Source organism: Syzygium oleosum, unplaced genomic scaffold, assembly GCF_021117445.2.
Source record: "Syzygium oleosum isolate NSW1041296 unplaced genomic scaffold, Sole_v2.1 Sole_v2.04, whole genome shotgun sequence".
NCBI classification, from domain to species: domain Eukaryota; kingdom Viridiplantae; phylum Streptophyta; class Magnoliopsida; order Myrtales; family Myrtaceae; genus Syzygium; species Syzygium oleosum.
The window spans coordinates 3,835,824-3,849,663 of record NW_026607488.1 but is presented as its reverse complement, the minus strand read 5'-3'; the positions used below and the strand labels follow the sequence as shown (position 1 = coordinate 3,849,663).

Here is a 13,840-nt window from a genome sequence, read left to right as displayed (position 1 = left end):
TAATGCAGAGTCTTAGGTGGGAAGTAGGCAATTAAACTTGATTTTAAAGTGAGCCGGCCAAGTATTTAAGATATTGGCAGTGATTTGCTACGCTCATATCGAAAACCTCAGCTCACTTCTTTGCCAGGCCCCGCTCCACCAACCCTTTATTCTCTTTTGGGGGAGAGCAAGATATCTGGAAGTAACAAGCTTCCTAGCCATGGCAAACTGGAAGGCTAGAACAAGTAGTGATGCTGCAAGAGCATTAAGATGTGAGTACGATGTGTTCCTGAATTTAGAGGAAACGATACACGTCATAATTTCACAGGCTTCCTCTACGATCGCTTGGTAGATACCGGAGTCCACACATTCAGGGACGAAGAAAAACTCCGCGTCGGTGATGTTATTAGTGATAGACTTGAACGTGCTATCAATAATTTCACACTCTACATACTCATCTTTTCTCGGAATTATGCTTCCAGTAAATGGTGCCTCCGTGAGCTTAAGCTCATGGTAGATAATGTGTATACCTCAGGGGGTCAAAAAAGTATCTTTCCTATTTTTTACCTCGTGAAACCTAACGATCTTAAATTTAAGACTCGACCAGATAGCGATGCCCCCTATAAAGCTGCTCTCGAGGAACACGAGAAGCAGTCTCCCACCGAAGTAGAGGCGTGGAAAACAGCTCTTGGAAAGGTAGATGAACACAAGGGATGGGTCGTGGAAAAGAAAACAAGGTAATAACTCTTTCCCTGCCTTTTTCTTTTTTATTGTTTAAGGGGACACAACGTTGCCCGGTCAAATAATTTCTCTCTTTTTTTTATTTAGCGGAAAATATTGAAACAACCTCCAATTGCTGCTCTCGTTCAACTTTACATCCACTGCTCTTCACATCTTCCCTAAAATTTCCCCCTCCTATGTCAATAACTTCAATGACATGGACCTCCACATTCCTTTTACTAATCATTTTTTCCTCTTCGCTGTCTCGTAGGGCTACCAAATATTCAAGAGATTAACTTCGGATTTTGCATTCGTATTTATCTACCACTGCATTTATCACAATTTACAATTTTTAACCCAAAAAATCCAATTGCCCTTGTGATAAGAAAGTTACGGTAACAAATATGAGCAGCGAACCAGTAGGCAGCGGTCGAGGATGGGCAACAGCTGAAGGTTGACGGTCACAGGCTGACGAGAGTGGTGAGGGTCCTTTTGATAAGAAAGTTAGGGCAACAAATGCAATGTATAAAAAAAGAGAGTAGAGATTGGGGATTCAATTTGCTTATCGTGGAATATGGAGATGCAAGTTGACGTGTGGGGAAAATGGTTTTAGGATTTGTTATTATTTCCCTTTTCACCTTTCTTGAGGATTGTATCAGGCAAACTAAAAAGCCTTGAAATAGTAATCACCCATCTAATCTAATCCAAATTAATAAAAGGTGAAAATGAATAGTGGGCCACTTGGCTCGAACATGAGCTATTGATGAGTTGGGACCCAACATGATCTTGTTTTGGGGGGTCATTGCATAACCTTTATATAACAATTTAATATGCTTACTATAGTTCATCAATAACAACACATAATTTGGCTATTCAATTGATAAATTTAAATCTAACGAATTTCTTATATTAACAAATCAATTGTGTGCTTTTATAGCATGTGGGCGCCCATTAGCTTCTACAAAGTAAATGAGCTGTTTTTGCGCAATGTTTTAGAGTGGGCAATCTCTTGTGCTTTCGGGGTTACGTAGTCAATGGGACTAATGTGCCGCTTGAGAATTCCGGATTTTTAACCAAAAGATGGAGTTATTAGAAAGCAGACAGACAGGGCCTCTCCATTTTGTTTTAATATTGACAAAGAAGTCCACTTAGATAAGTTAATTACGAAACAATGACTTATGCTACTAGCTACTACCTCTATGATCAGATAAGATGCAAGCCAAATCCTAAGTAGGTGGCCCAAACATAGGAATGTATCCACATGATGGTGTGAAGAATCAAACATTTGCTATGCGCCTAATCCATACATATCTTCAATCATTAACCATCAAGTTAACCTCATGTAGCCCTGCTGGTAAAGGGATTGGGGGATGGGATCGGAGAGTACTAGGTCGGGGTTCGATCCTCATGAGCACTGCACACACATGTACATAGAAGAGAGAAGTGAGGCAAAAAAAAAAAACAATGAGAGTGGGTCTCTTGATTTCAATGTTGAACAAATCTTAATCTGACATAGCTCTTGGAAAGCCTTCATAAGTAGATCCATCGAAGATTTACGTGCAGAAGTTAGGCCAATACAAATATTTTGGGCCTTTCTTTTTCAGGATTATAGCTTTCCAACCAAACTATAGTGTTCAATGGATGATGTTGCATTTGTCTACATTATCTTGGTTCATGATTTCGTTACAATTGCTGAAATTGTTTCTAGGCCTAGTTATAAATGCCAAAATTTTGCTTATACAAAATATAGTAGACACTTGGTAACTGTGGTCATCGTGTAAGTCAATACTATACACTTCAGAAATTCATATAATCATAGATTTACATAAAAAAAATGAGTCTACTTAATCAGCCTATGATAATTATTATCTGTACTTAAATATCGCTCTAATATACTTGAATCTTTTCAAGTTAAGATTTTGACACTCCCATATCTGATGCGTGGGTATGAAATTAATCTATTCAACTAATGAAAGTGCTTTTGTACCTTGCAGCCAAGCCGAGATTGTCAGATTAGTTGTTAGAGAGGTTTTGAAGAAGCTGAAGATAAGACGAAAATTAGTTACTGAACATTTAATTGGACTTGATGATCGGGTAAAATACTTGAAGAAGTTCTTAGATGTCAACCATGGTGATGTGCGGCTCATTGGAATTTACGGAATGGGTGGCATCGGTAAAACAACTATTGCTAAAGTCGTCTTCAATGAACTTTGTTCCCACTTTGGAAAGTGTTGTAGCTTCCTTGAGAGCATTCGAGAAAGGTTGATTAATGAGGGCATAGTCCCGTTGCAGAAGAAATTACTAATTGACATTGGTAATTCTGAATCAGCAAAAAATATCAAAGATATTGAAGAAGGAATGAGGAGGATTGGAGCAACACTTAGTAATAAGGAGGTCCTTGTGGTTCTGGATGATGTTGATAAGAAAGTTCCCATTAAAAATTTAATAGGAAATTCCAAATTAAACCGAGGATCTAGGATAATCATTACAACGAGAGACAAAGATGTTCTGCAAGTTGAGGGATTTGAAGTTAAAATTGAACGGTATGAGATGCAAACGATGGATTACGGTCTTGCACTTCAGCTTTTTTGTCGGCATGCCTTTCGTACAGATTATCCTTTAGATGATTATCGTGAGCTTTCAGAGGAAATTGTCTCACTTATGGGAGGGCTTCCTTTGGCTGTTGAAGTGGTAGGTTCATTATTTAAGGATAAGGAAGACAAAAAATTTTGGGAAGAGACCTTGGACAAGTTAAGGGACGTACCTAAGGAAGAGATTCTAGAGAAGTTGAGGATTAGCTATGATGACCTAGATGATTCTCAGAAAGAAATTTTCCTCGATATAGCATGCTTCTTTTTCAATAAGAAGAAGACCGATGCAATTTACATGTGGGCAAGTTGTAAATTTTATCCCACAGAAGGGATTGAAGTCCTCACCAAGAGGTGCTTGATAAATATATTGGAAGATGAGAAGTTTCAGATGCATGATCAACTAATAGCATTGGGAAGACAAATTGTCCGTAAAGATAGTCTAGGTGACCTTGAAAAGCGGAGTAGGTTATGGATTGCGGATGATGCCGTCAAAATCATAAGAACAAAAAAGGTAAGTAAGAAATCTTCCATTTTCAAATAGAAGTTGTATATACACATTGTTCAAGATCTTTATCAACTTTTTTCCTGCCCATGCGAGTTATAAAACATAGTGGTCGGAAGTCGACAAACTTCTTCACATCATTGTGAAATTTCTCTTGCAGAGGAAGCAAAGGGTTGAAGCGCTTGAGGTACATGGACCAATTACAAATGAAAACTTTGAAGGGTTACCAAACTTAAGATTCCTCGAGTTAAACAAGGGAACTTATGCTGGGGACTTTGCAAGGTGTCATTCAAATTTAAGATGGTTTTCTTGGTGTTTTTCTCCTGAGAAGGATTTTGGGGCGGAAAATTTGTAATTGGATCAGCTTGTTGTTTGTAAACTCTGCGGTATTGACTTCAAGGATGATTCAAAAGCTTGGGACTTGATCAAGGTAAATTACATGTTTTAATTCTAGTATGATAGTTCCCATGTGTACTATGCGATGGTTCTTACACTTGACACGCCATCCATTTTAACAGACGGCAAGGGATTTGAAAGTTCTATCCATTACTCGGTGTTATGGCATAACAACAATCCCAGACATCTCTAGATGCTCGGGTTTAGAAAGGTTGACTCTTGGAGGCTGCTCTAGTCTAAAGAGAATTGAAAGCTTCATTTCCTATCTACAGTTGTTGATTGAGTTAAAGATCGAATGGTGCCAGGATCTTACAGATTTGCCTAAAGAAATTGGGACACTAGTGAAGCTTAAGCACTTCTCATTGTTGGGATGTTCCAGGTTGAGAGAACTTCCATGCTCAATTCGAAACTTGACCTCATTGACAGAGTTAGACTTATCAGGTACGCGCATTGCTAAATTTCCAAACTCCATTGGAAATTAAAATCCAAATATTTATAATCTAAAACTGGAGAGTTTTTCTTTTGACAGGCACGATAATAAGGGAACTTCCCAACTCAATTGAAAAGTTAAAATCATTACGCATCCTGCGTTTTGCATTAAAATCACCATATGATTGGATGAATCATAATCGGCAGTTACCTAGTGGCATTAGCACTTTGGTAAATCTTGAAGAATTGGATCTCTCGAGCCATAGTGTGACAAGTGATATTTCCGTTGGAATTGGAGAATTGTCATCTTTAAGAATCCTAAATTTAAAATTCACCAACATTTGCGGGCTTCCAAGGACAATCAACATGTTTCGTCACCTCCAAACACTCAATTTATCACATTGTCATAAGATTCAAGAATTGCCAGAGCTTCCCACAAGTTTGACCTGTCTACATCTTCAATCTAAATCATTACTTTCAGTCCCTGATCTGTCGAACCTTACTAATTTGGTTGAACTACAGCTAAGCGATGACTCTCATGGGACAGGCAAATCAAACCTAACCACATTACGCAACTTAAGGTGGATGGGGAGGTTATCTAAACTGAAAAGGTTAAAGTTAAATCTGCTGAACGTCCCTGCACCTCCAGAGTTGGCTTCTCTTTCTCATATGGAAGAGCTAACTTTGTCTCGCCTAGACCTCAAAAGCCTCATGCTGCTTTCATTCTTCGATTGGAGTTGGAGGAATTTGTCGACTATAAAGATGAGTTTTTGTGAAGTGGAAGACATTTCACTTAATAGATTTCCACGATTGGAGAAATTCACTGTGGAGACTTGTGTACGGCTTCAGAGATTATCCATTCATATGGAACTAGGGAAGCTACAGCAAGTGGAAGTGTCAGATTGTCCAGAGCTAGCTGAGATACAAGTTGAGGGTCTTTCGAAATCATTGGAATCCTTGAGCGTTTTTAAGTGCAAATCACTGACAATAATAAGTGGGTTGTCATACTTGAAGAACGTGGAGACTTTGAGAATCGGGAGGTGCAATGTACTTACTGATGTTCAGGGCTTAAACGAGCTAGAGTCTCTAGAATCCTTGGTGGTTTCTACTTGCCCGTCATTGAGAAGGTTGATTGATGCATCTTGCACAAAAATACCGGATGATTGCTTCGTCAATATATGGAGGTGTGGGTACTCTCTCAAAGATTCTGGTAGGAGAATGCCTTTGAAGCGTTACAGAGAGGAGATTCTTTTGAATACATCAAACAAGGTGCGACATCTTCTTCGTCAATGTGTGGGACTTTTGTTTAATTTCTTTTTAGGCCAAATATCCTCCCTTCTTTAGTCGCACAATATCCGTCCGCCGTTTTTTTGTTGCACCCTAATTTCTTAGGTGACTCATTTATTTCCTTCGTTTTTCTGTTGTTGGATAATTGTGGTTCCTAAAGCTATCTTTCCTCCCTCTTTTGAAGTGTGGAGACTCTATCAAAGATACTGAATGCGGAATGCCTTTGAAGCATTTACTAGAGGAGATTCTTCCGAATCCATCAAAGAAGGTGCGACGTCTTCTTCATCAATGTGTGGGACTTCAGTTTACTTCCTTTTTAGCCCAAATATCCTCCTTTCTTTAGCGACGCGATATCCGCCGTTTTAAAGTTGCCATTTTTTTGTTGCACTGTAATTTCTTAGGTGGCTAATTTATTTCCGTCGTTTTTATGGTGTTGGATAATTGCGGTTCCTAAAGCTATCTTTCCACCTTCTTTTGAGGTTCCCATTTTGTGCCGTACCTTAATTACTTAGGTTGCATTTTTTTTTAATCTTAGTCACTTGTCTCTACTTGCCTTTTTGTTGTTGGATAGTTTTGGTTCTTTAATATTGCTAGTAAGATCATTTAATCATTCTTTAAATATTAATCATCAAAATTTCTTTCATAGACAAGAAATTAGATAATCGGTCATCAATCATAGATTTCAAAAGCATCATATGATTTTTTTTGTCTACTATTTATTTTTTTGCAATAGGCATAATTGATGCACAAACTTAATGTTTTATATAATAATAGTACTTATCGATTATTTAATTCGATTATTGCATTAATGAGCTGTGGAGAAATTAATGTCAAACGATTCGATCAAAGCTTTACAAAAGAACAAATAAAGAACTCACTAGATTCTGCCACGCGTCACCAAATGGGAATGAAAGATGAACAAGGTGTAGTTGATTTGTGGTATATATTAGATTTATGATTTTTTTTTTGTATCAAAGCATCATAATTTGCAATAATACGAAAATGTTCAAAACCACATAACAATATATTACGAATTCTAGAAATCAGAGGATCATCAAGGTGTGGATAGAAGAGGGATTGGAATTAAATAGAGCAATTGTTAAGAAGGAACAAGTGAGAAAGAAGCAGCGTAACACTTTTAAAAATTTAGAGAAAAGGAGCCTTATTTCTGTGCTTTTATAAGTAGTAAGTAGATTAGTACAATTTCTAGCAAAAAAAAAAACAAGTAGATGAATACAATAACAAGGCAAACTTACATGTAAGGTAATCTACAAATAGGACTCATAAACAAAAGGAAATAACTCTAGCCTAGCATTATTTCACTAAATCTTGCATTAAGGTACAGATAATCTTCTGACATCAATTGTACAATTTGTTAGGTTACAAATAATTTGTATACAATAAATTGCAAGAGACTATCTCATGTGTCGGGCAGTTTATGAAATTTTACCTACTGGACCACCTTGACTATGGGTTTTTATTGTTCACATGGCAAGATACAAAATAATCTTAGGAGCAACCATTGTAAAGATGTGGATAAAGCCTTATTTGAAGTACGTAGACGCAGTGATTTATGGGGAAAAGTACCAAAAAAGTCCTAAACCTATTGCATTTGTGCTAATTTATTCCTAAACAATTCAATTTGACCAATTAAGTCCTAAACATTTTCATATTGGTACCAATTCAGTCCATCCGGCCAATTTAGGCTGGAAATCGCTGACGTAGACGCCGACGGTCCTACGTGGCACTACTAGCGCTGACGTGAATAAATTTTATATTTTTTTATATTTTTTTCAGAATTTTTTTATTGTTTTTTTCTATATCTTTTCTTTTACCGTACACTTGTGGCCAGCGAGGTCGCCGGCCACAGTCGAGGGCTAGCGACCCTCGCTTGGTCTAGGCGAGGGCCCCCATACCCTCGCCGGCCACGGGTGAGGGCCGCTGCACCCTTGTTGGCCACAAGTGAGTGCACTGGGCCCTCGCCTAGATCCAGGCGAGGGATGAAACCCACGCCTGTTGGCCAGCGAGGGCTGCGACACCCTCGCCCAAACTAGGTGAGGGCATCATGGCCTTCACTCGCCACGAGCGAGGGCCGTCACGCCCTCGTTGGCCACAAGCGAGGATGTGAAGGCCCTCGCTCGTGGAGGGCGAGGACTGCGATGCCCTCGCTTGGTCTAGGTAAGGGCGTCGCGGCCCTCGCCCGTGGCTGGCGTGGGCATGGGGGCCCTTGCCCAAACTAGGTGAGGGCGCTGGCCCTCGACTGTGGCCGGCAATGGTCGACCGGCAACCTTGCCGGTCAACAATGTACCATAAAAGAAAAATGATAGAAAAGAAAAGACAAAAAAAAAAAGAAAAAATTCAAAAAAATTCAAAAAATATTAAAAAATATTAAATTTTGTCCACGTCAGTGCTGGTAGTGTCACGTAGGATGGTCGGCGTCCACATCAACGATTTTCCGCCCTAAATTGGCCAGATGGACTGAATTGGTACAAATGTGGAAATGTTTAGAATTAAATTGACTGAATTGAAAGGTTTATGACTGAATTGATACAAATGCAATAGGTTTATGACTTTTTTGGTAATTTTCCCGTAATTTATGTGTATCAATAGGAATTAGTCAAGCTAAATGTTAGGACTATAATATTCAAAGAAAGAAATTAAGAAAGTCTTCTATTGATCCCATTTATGTATAATATAGCAGTATGAAGAAAATGTTCCACAGGCAACCTAATCTATCCATGATATGATGGTTAGTGAGTAGTTATAATCATCAAAACAAGGGTGGAAAAAATCGCTATTGGAAAGTTTTATTTACATTGGCAATTTAGGTAGCGAATGATAACCATTCTGTTTCAGAATGAGTTCCTGAAATAGAAATAGATTTTTCTATTTCTGGTTCAATGATGAGTTTCTAAGAAAAGAAACCCGTTTAATAACGACAAAAAATTTCTATTTCTGGAACAGAAACCCGTTTGATAACAGCACAAAATTTCTATTTCCTGAAACAAAAATCCGTTTGATAAACAACACAAAATTCTATTTCCAGGAACAAAAATCCATTTTTTTAGAAATGGAATAAAAATAATTAGAAAATCCAAAAAATTCCTAAAAATCTAAAAAAAAATTCAAAAAAATTTGAAAAATTCTAGAAAAATTCATCACAATTTCCAAAAAATAAAAAAATTCAGATTTCAGGAAAATAGGAAATTTGTTGAATTTTTTCAAAAAAAATCAAAAATTTCAAAACTTCATAGAATGGCTTAAAATACTTGTGGCCACCCACTTTTAGTGAAATTTAAATTTTTTTAGGTGCCCAAGAAAAATCAAAAAATAAAAAATTTCAAAACTTCACAGAATAGTTTAGAATACATGTGGCCACCCACTTTGAGTGAAATTTAAATTTTTTAAGGTGCCAAAAAAAATTCAAAAACTCAAAAATTTCAAAACTTCACAGAATAGCTTAGAATACCTGTGGCCACCCACTTTGAGTGAAATTTTAATTTTTTGAGGTGAAAAAAAAAGAAAAAAATCAAAAATTTCAAAACTTCACAGAATGACTTAGAATATCTGTGGCCACCCACTTTGAGTGAAATTTAAATTTTTTAGGTGCCGAAAAAAAAATAAAAACATAAAAAAATCAAAAATTTTAAATTTCACAGAATGACTTAGAATGTCTCTAGCCACCCACTTTGAGTGAAATTTAATTTTTTTTAGGTGCTCAAATGGTATTTTTGATTTTTTTGATTTTTTAATTTTTTTTCTGCACCTAAAGAAAATTAAATTTCACTCAAAGTGGATGGCCACATGTATTCTAAGCCATTCTGTGAAGTTTTGAAATTTTTGATTTTTTTCTTTTTTTTCTTTTTTTCGGCACCTAAAAAAAATAAAATTTCATTCAAAGTTGGTGGCCACAGGTATTTTAAGCCATTCTGTGAAGTTTTAAAATTTTTGCTTTTTTGCTTATTTTTATTTTTTTTCGACACCTAAAAAAAATTAAATTTTGCTTAAAGTGGGTGGCCACAGGTATTCTAAGCAATTCTGTGAAGTTTTGAAATTTTTTATTTTTTATATTTTTTTCGGCACCTAAAAAAAATTAAATTTTGCTCAAAGTGGGTGGCCACAGGTATTCTAAGCAATTTTGTGAAGTTTTGAAATTTTTTATTTTTTTTATTTTTTTCGGCACCTAAAAAAATTTAAATTTCGCTCAAAGTGGATGGCCACAGGTATTCTAAGCCATTTTGTGAAGTTTTTAAATTTTTGATTTTTTGCTTTTTTTTATTTTTTTAGGCACCTAAAAAAAATAAAATTTCGCTCAAAGTGGGTGGCCACAGGTATTTTAAGCCATTCTGTGAAGTTTTGAAATTTTTGCTTTTTGCTTATTTTTTTTTTGGCATCTAAAAAAAATTAAATTTCGCTCAAAGTGGGTGGCCACAGGTATTCTAAGCCATTCTGTGAAGTTTCGAAATTTTTTATTTTTTTATTTTTTTCGGCACCTAAAAAAAATTAAATTTCGCTCAAATTGGGTGGCCACAGGTATTCTAAAACATTCTGTGAAGTTTTTAAATTTTAGATTTTTTGATTATTTTTTATTTTTTTTGGCATCTAAAAAAAATTAAATTTCGCTCAAAGTGGGTGGCCATAGGTATTCTAAGCCATTTTGTGAAATTTTAAAATTTTTTATTTTTTTATTTTTTTTATTTTTTTCGGCACCTAAAAAAATTAAAATTTTGCTCAAAGTGGGTAGCCACAGATTCTAAACCATTCTGTGAAGTTTTGAAATTTTTGATTTTTTGCTTTTTTTCTCGCACAAAGATCGTGACTTCCATATGAACATGTGTTTTGAAGAAAGAGTTCTCTCAGAAATGATTCTCATTTTTGGTCTAGAAATAGAAAACCTACTTTTTTTTTGTTCTGATTTCTGGTTCAGAATCGGTTCTGGAACAAAAAGTTGTTCCAGAAATAGAAAAATGAAATTGCGTTACCAAACGGGTTTTTGGTCCAAAGCTATTTCTGGGAACAGAAAATCAGTTCTGGACAGAACCAGAATGGTTATCATGCGCTACCTTAATGTTTCTTTTATTTTTCCTGTAAAAAGGGAATCTGTGATGAGATAGTACGTAAATAATTATCTAGCTCATTTGATGTTTAATTTAAATTCACATCACATACTTATTAAAAGTTCAAACTTAATTACTAAAAGAAAAGCTAGATAATTCCATTGGGAAAATGAGTATTTATCCTGGATTTGTCTCTAACTAATGAATGATGTTTGTGCCGTATTCGATTTCAGGAAAATATGCAAAGAGGTTTAATATATATCCAATAAATATGTTGTTTTGGCTCTCATGTTGAACTTGTTACATCACAGATGGAAGATCCCTTCACAATCGATTTCATCCTAAAGACAAAGCCATCAAGTGGTGCGTCTTTTGTAACGTGTAGGGAAAAAATATACGTCACCCCTGATTCGGTGACATATGAAGGATTGATTGCCGACGTTAAAGATTTCGGCTTTCTTTTAAAGAGAATGTGGTACAAGACTCCTGGTGAAGATTGCGAGTTACAAGTAGAGATCAAGAGTGATGAGCAAGTGAAGGGAATGGCACAACTAGCATCTAAAAGAGGATCGATTCTTTTGATCGTCGAGGGAGGGGTTGACACTTCTTTGGAAGGAGCAATAATCAGGGCCAGCCAATGGGGCTGCACCGTGCACTTTCTTGCTTTCTTTTTCAGTGTTGCCTTTTTCCTGTTTCTCTCGCTTTTGCGGGGAAAATTTTTCCCAGGAAAATTGGGCAATTAGCTGGAATGCGCGGGTTCAGTCTTTGTGAGGACTCTCTGGTGATTTTTGTTTTGCTTTCATATCTTTCTTTGGGTTCAAATAATTTGGGATGAGTTTTGTTGGTATTGATGAACCTGGACATGGTCTCACGGACCATTTTTTTGTTTTGTTGTTGTAAGTTGGGAAAATCATATACGTTCAAAAAAAACTTTGGAATGCCAAGTGAGTCTCATTAGCGCCTAATTTAATACTTTGCGAAAAAGGAAAAGACTTTATGATAGCATCTACTGGAAATCAGAGTTTGTTTGCCAGATAAAAAGAAGTGCCGATTCCTTCATTATTGGTAAAATTATCACCTAATTAAACCAAGTCCAATGTTTATAGCAACTTCATATTTCATTGAGTGACTTATGAAGGATTGATTGCCAAGGTGAAAGGTTCCGGCTTTTTTTTTTAAAGAGAATGTGGTACGAGGATCTTGGTGAATACCCAGAGCTGCTCACAGAGATCATGAGTGACGAGCAAGTGAAGAGAATGGTCCAACTAGCATCTAAAAGAGGATGAATTCATGTGTACGTCGTGGGAGAGGTTGACAGTGAGTCGGCAATTTTGAATGTTTTGAAGCTATGGAAAATAGGAAGCAAATGAAGGACGGAAGGATTGGGCACTATGGCAGGGTCAATGGAGGGAAAACGATGAGTATGGAAGATAGGAAGAAGGACGAGGATGACATTAGGGAACCTGCCAACCAAAATGATGTCTTGTGCTTGAGTTGCCAAAGGGTGCGGAGGAGTCGAACAGTATGAGAGATCCTGCAAAGTTACAATCGAAGTTGAAAATCAAAGAGACGTTTCTTCTATAAATAATAAAGATTTGCATAATATTAATTTTGTAGTCCTTAAAACTTATGTGGAATTTCAACGTGGTCCAGGTGAAGAGGGATAGAACTAGGGAGTTTGACCGAGTACATGTAAAAATAAGCAGGGGAAGTGAGGCCAGATGTGCTTCAAATCCGAGAAGGGATCCTCCAGAAAGAGGCTGGAAGCTGTATAACTTCAAGTTCAAGAGGAGCGATAAGGCAAGCACGAACAAGCGCTGTATCAAGCAGAAGATGTAAGCCTTCTGAGATACTAGCGGTGACCTCTTGTGAGATGGGCTTGGACTAAAAAATTTGCACATAAACTCTTTTACTAACTTTTTGTTTTATTTCTTCATTTTTTTGTAGTGAAAACGCATGTATTGGTGGCTTAAAAAATAGGGGACCATCACCTGCTCTTGAATTTTCAATTCTTGATCACCTCCAATTAGGGGTGTCAAAAAAGCTCGCGCCAGCCCGAAGCGGCCCGGCCCAACCCTACCCTAAAATTTTCGGTATTTTGTGGTTGGGCCTTAGTCTTCTTCAAGGTAGGGTTTTTAAGTGTGGGTATTGTTTGGGTCAGGCTGGGTCGGGCTTTTTTGACACCAGTGCCCACTTACCCAGTACCCAGAGCAACAAAGATATTTTACCATCTCCCGTCGCTCTTCTTTGCCAAATTCTATGGATTGAACGAATTCCCAGTCTTCTTCACCTTCTCCCCATTGAAGCTCTGACGACGGATCCCGATCGAACGCCGGGACTCTCTTCGGCCATTCAGAGCTACACGCGAAGCCCTCAACTCTTCTCTCCATTGCCGTGCTGGACTTCACGGCCACCGCCGTCGCCGTCGCTGTCTCAGTCCACCTGCGCTCTCATTCCCTCTCTGATCGCAAGTCTCTCTTTCGTCGCTACTTCTCTGACTAGTCTGAATTGGATATGATTTTTCTTTTTCTTGGTTCTGCAGATAATCGCACCCTCCATGGCCACTGCACTCTTGTCTCTTGCTTGAGAAAGACTGATAAGGAGGACGATTTATCCACCTCTGGTGAGATTTAGGCATTGTGGCACTGGCACCAACCCGACCCGTCCTGACCCATCTCTTGGGGTAAATGCTGAATAGGGTCTTGGGGCGGGTCAAGCACAATCCTGTGCATTTTGGGTTGGTTCGGGTTTTAGGAAAGCCCGACCCGACCCGACCTATTAACACTCCTACCTCTGATCAACTTTAATTTCTTATGTTGGCATATGAATGTTAAAAGCATAATCTCTTCAATTAATGACCCAACATGTCACTAAAAGTT

General features: G+C 37.5%; 1 pseudogene; it reads left to right on the top strand.

Annotated features, from left to right (window-relative positions):
- Positions 1 to 53: 53 nt before the first annotated feature.
- LOC115674328 (disease resistance protein L6-like) lies at positions 54 to 11,905 on the top strand (annotated as a pseudogene).
- Positions 11,906 to 13,840: the final 1,935 nt, after the last annotated feature.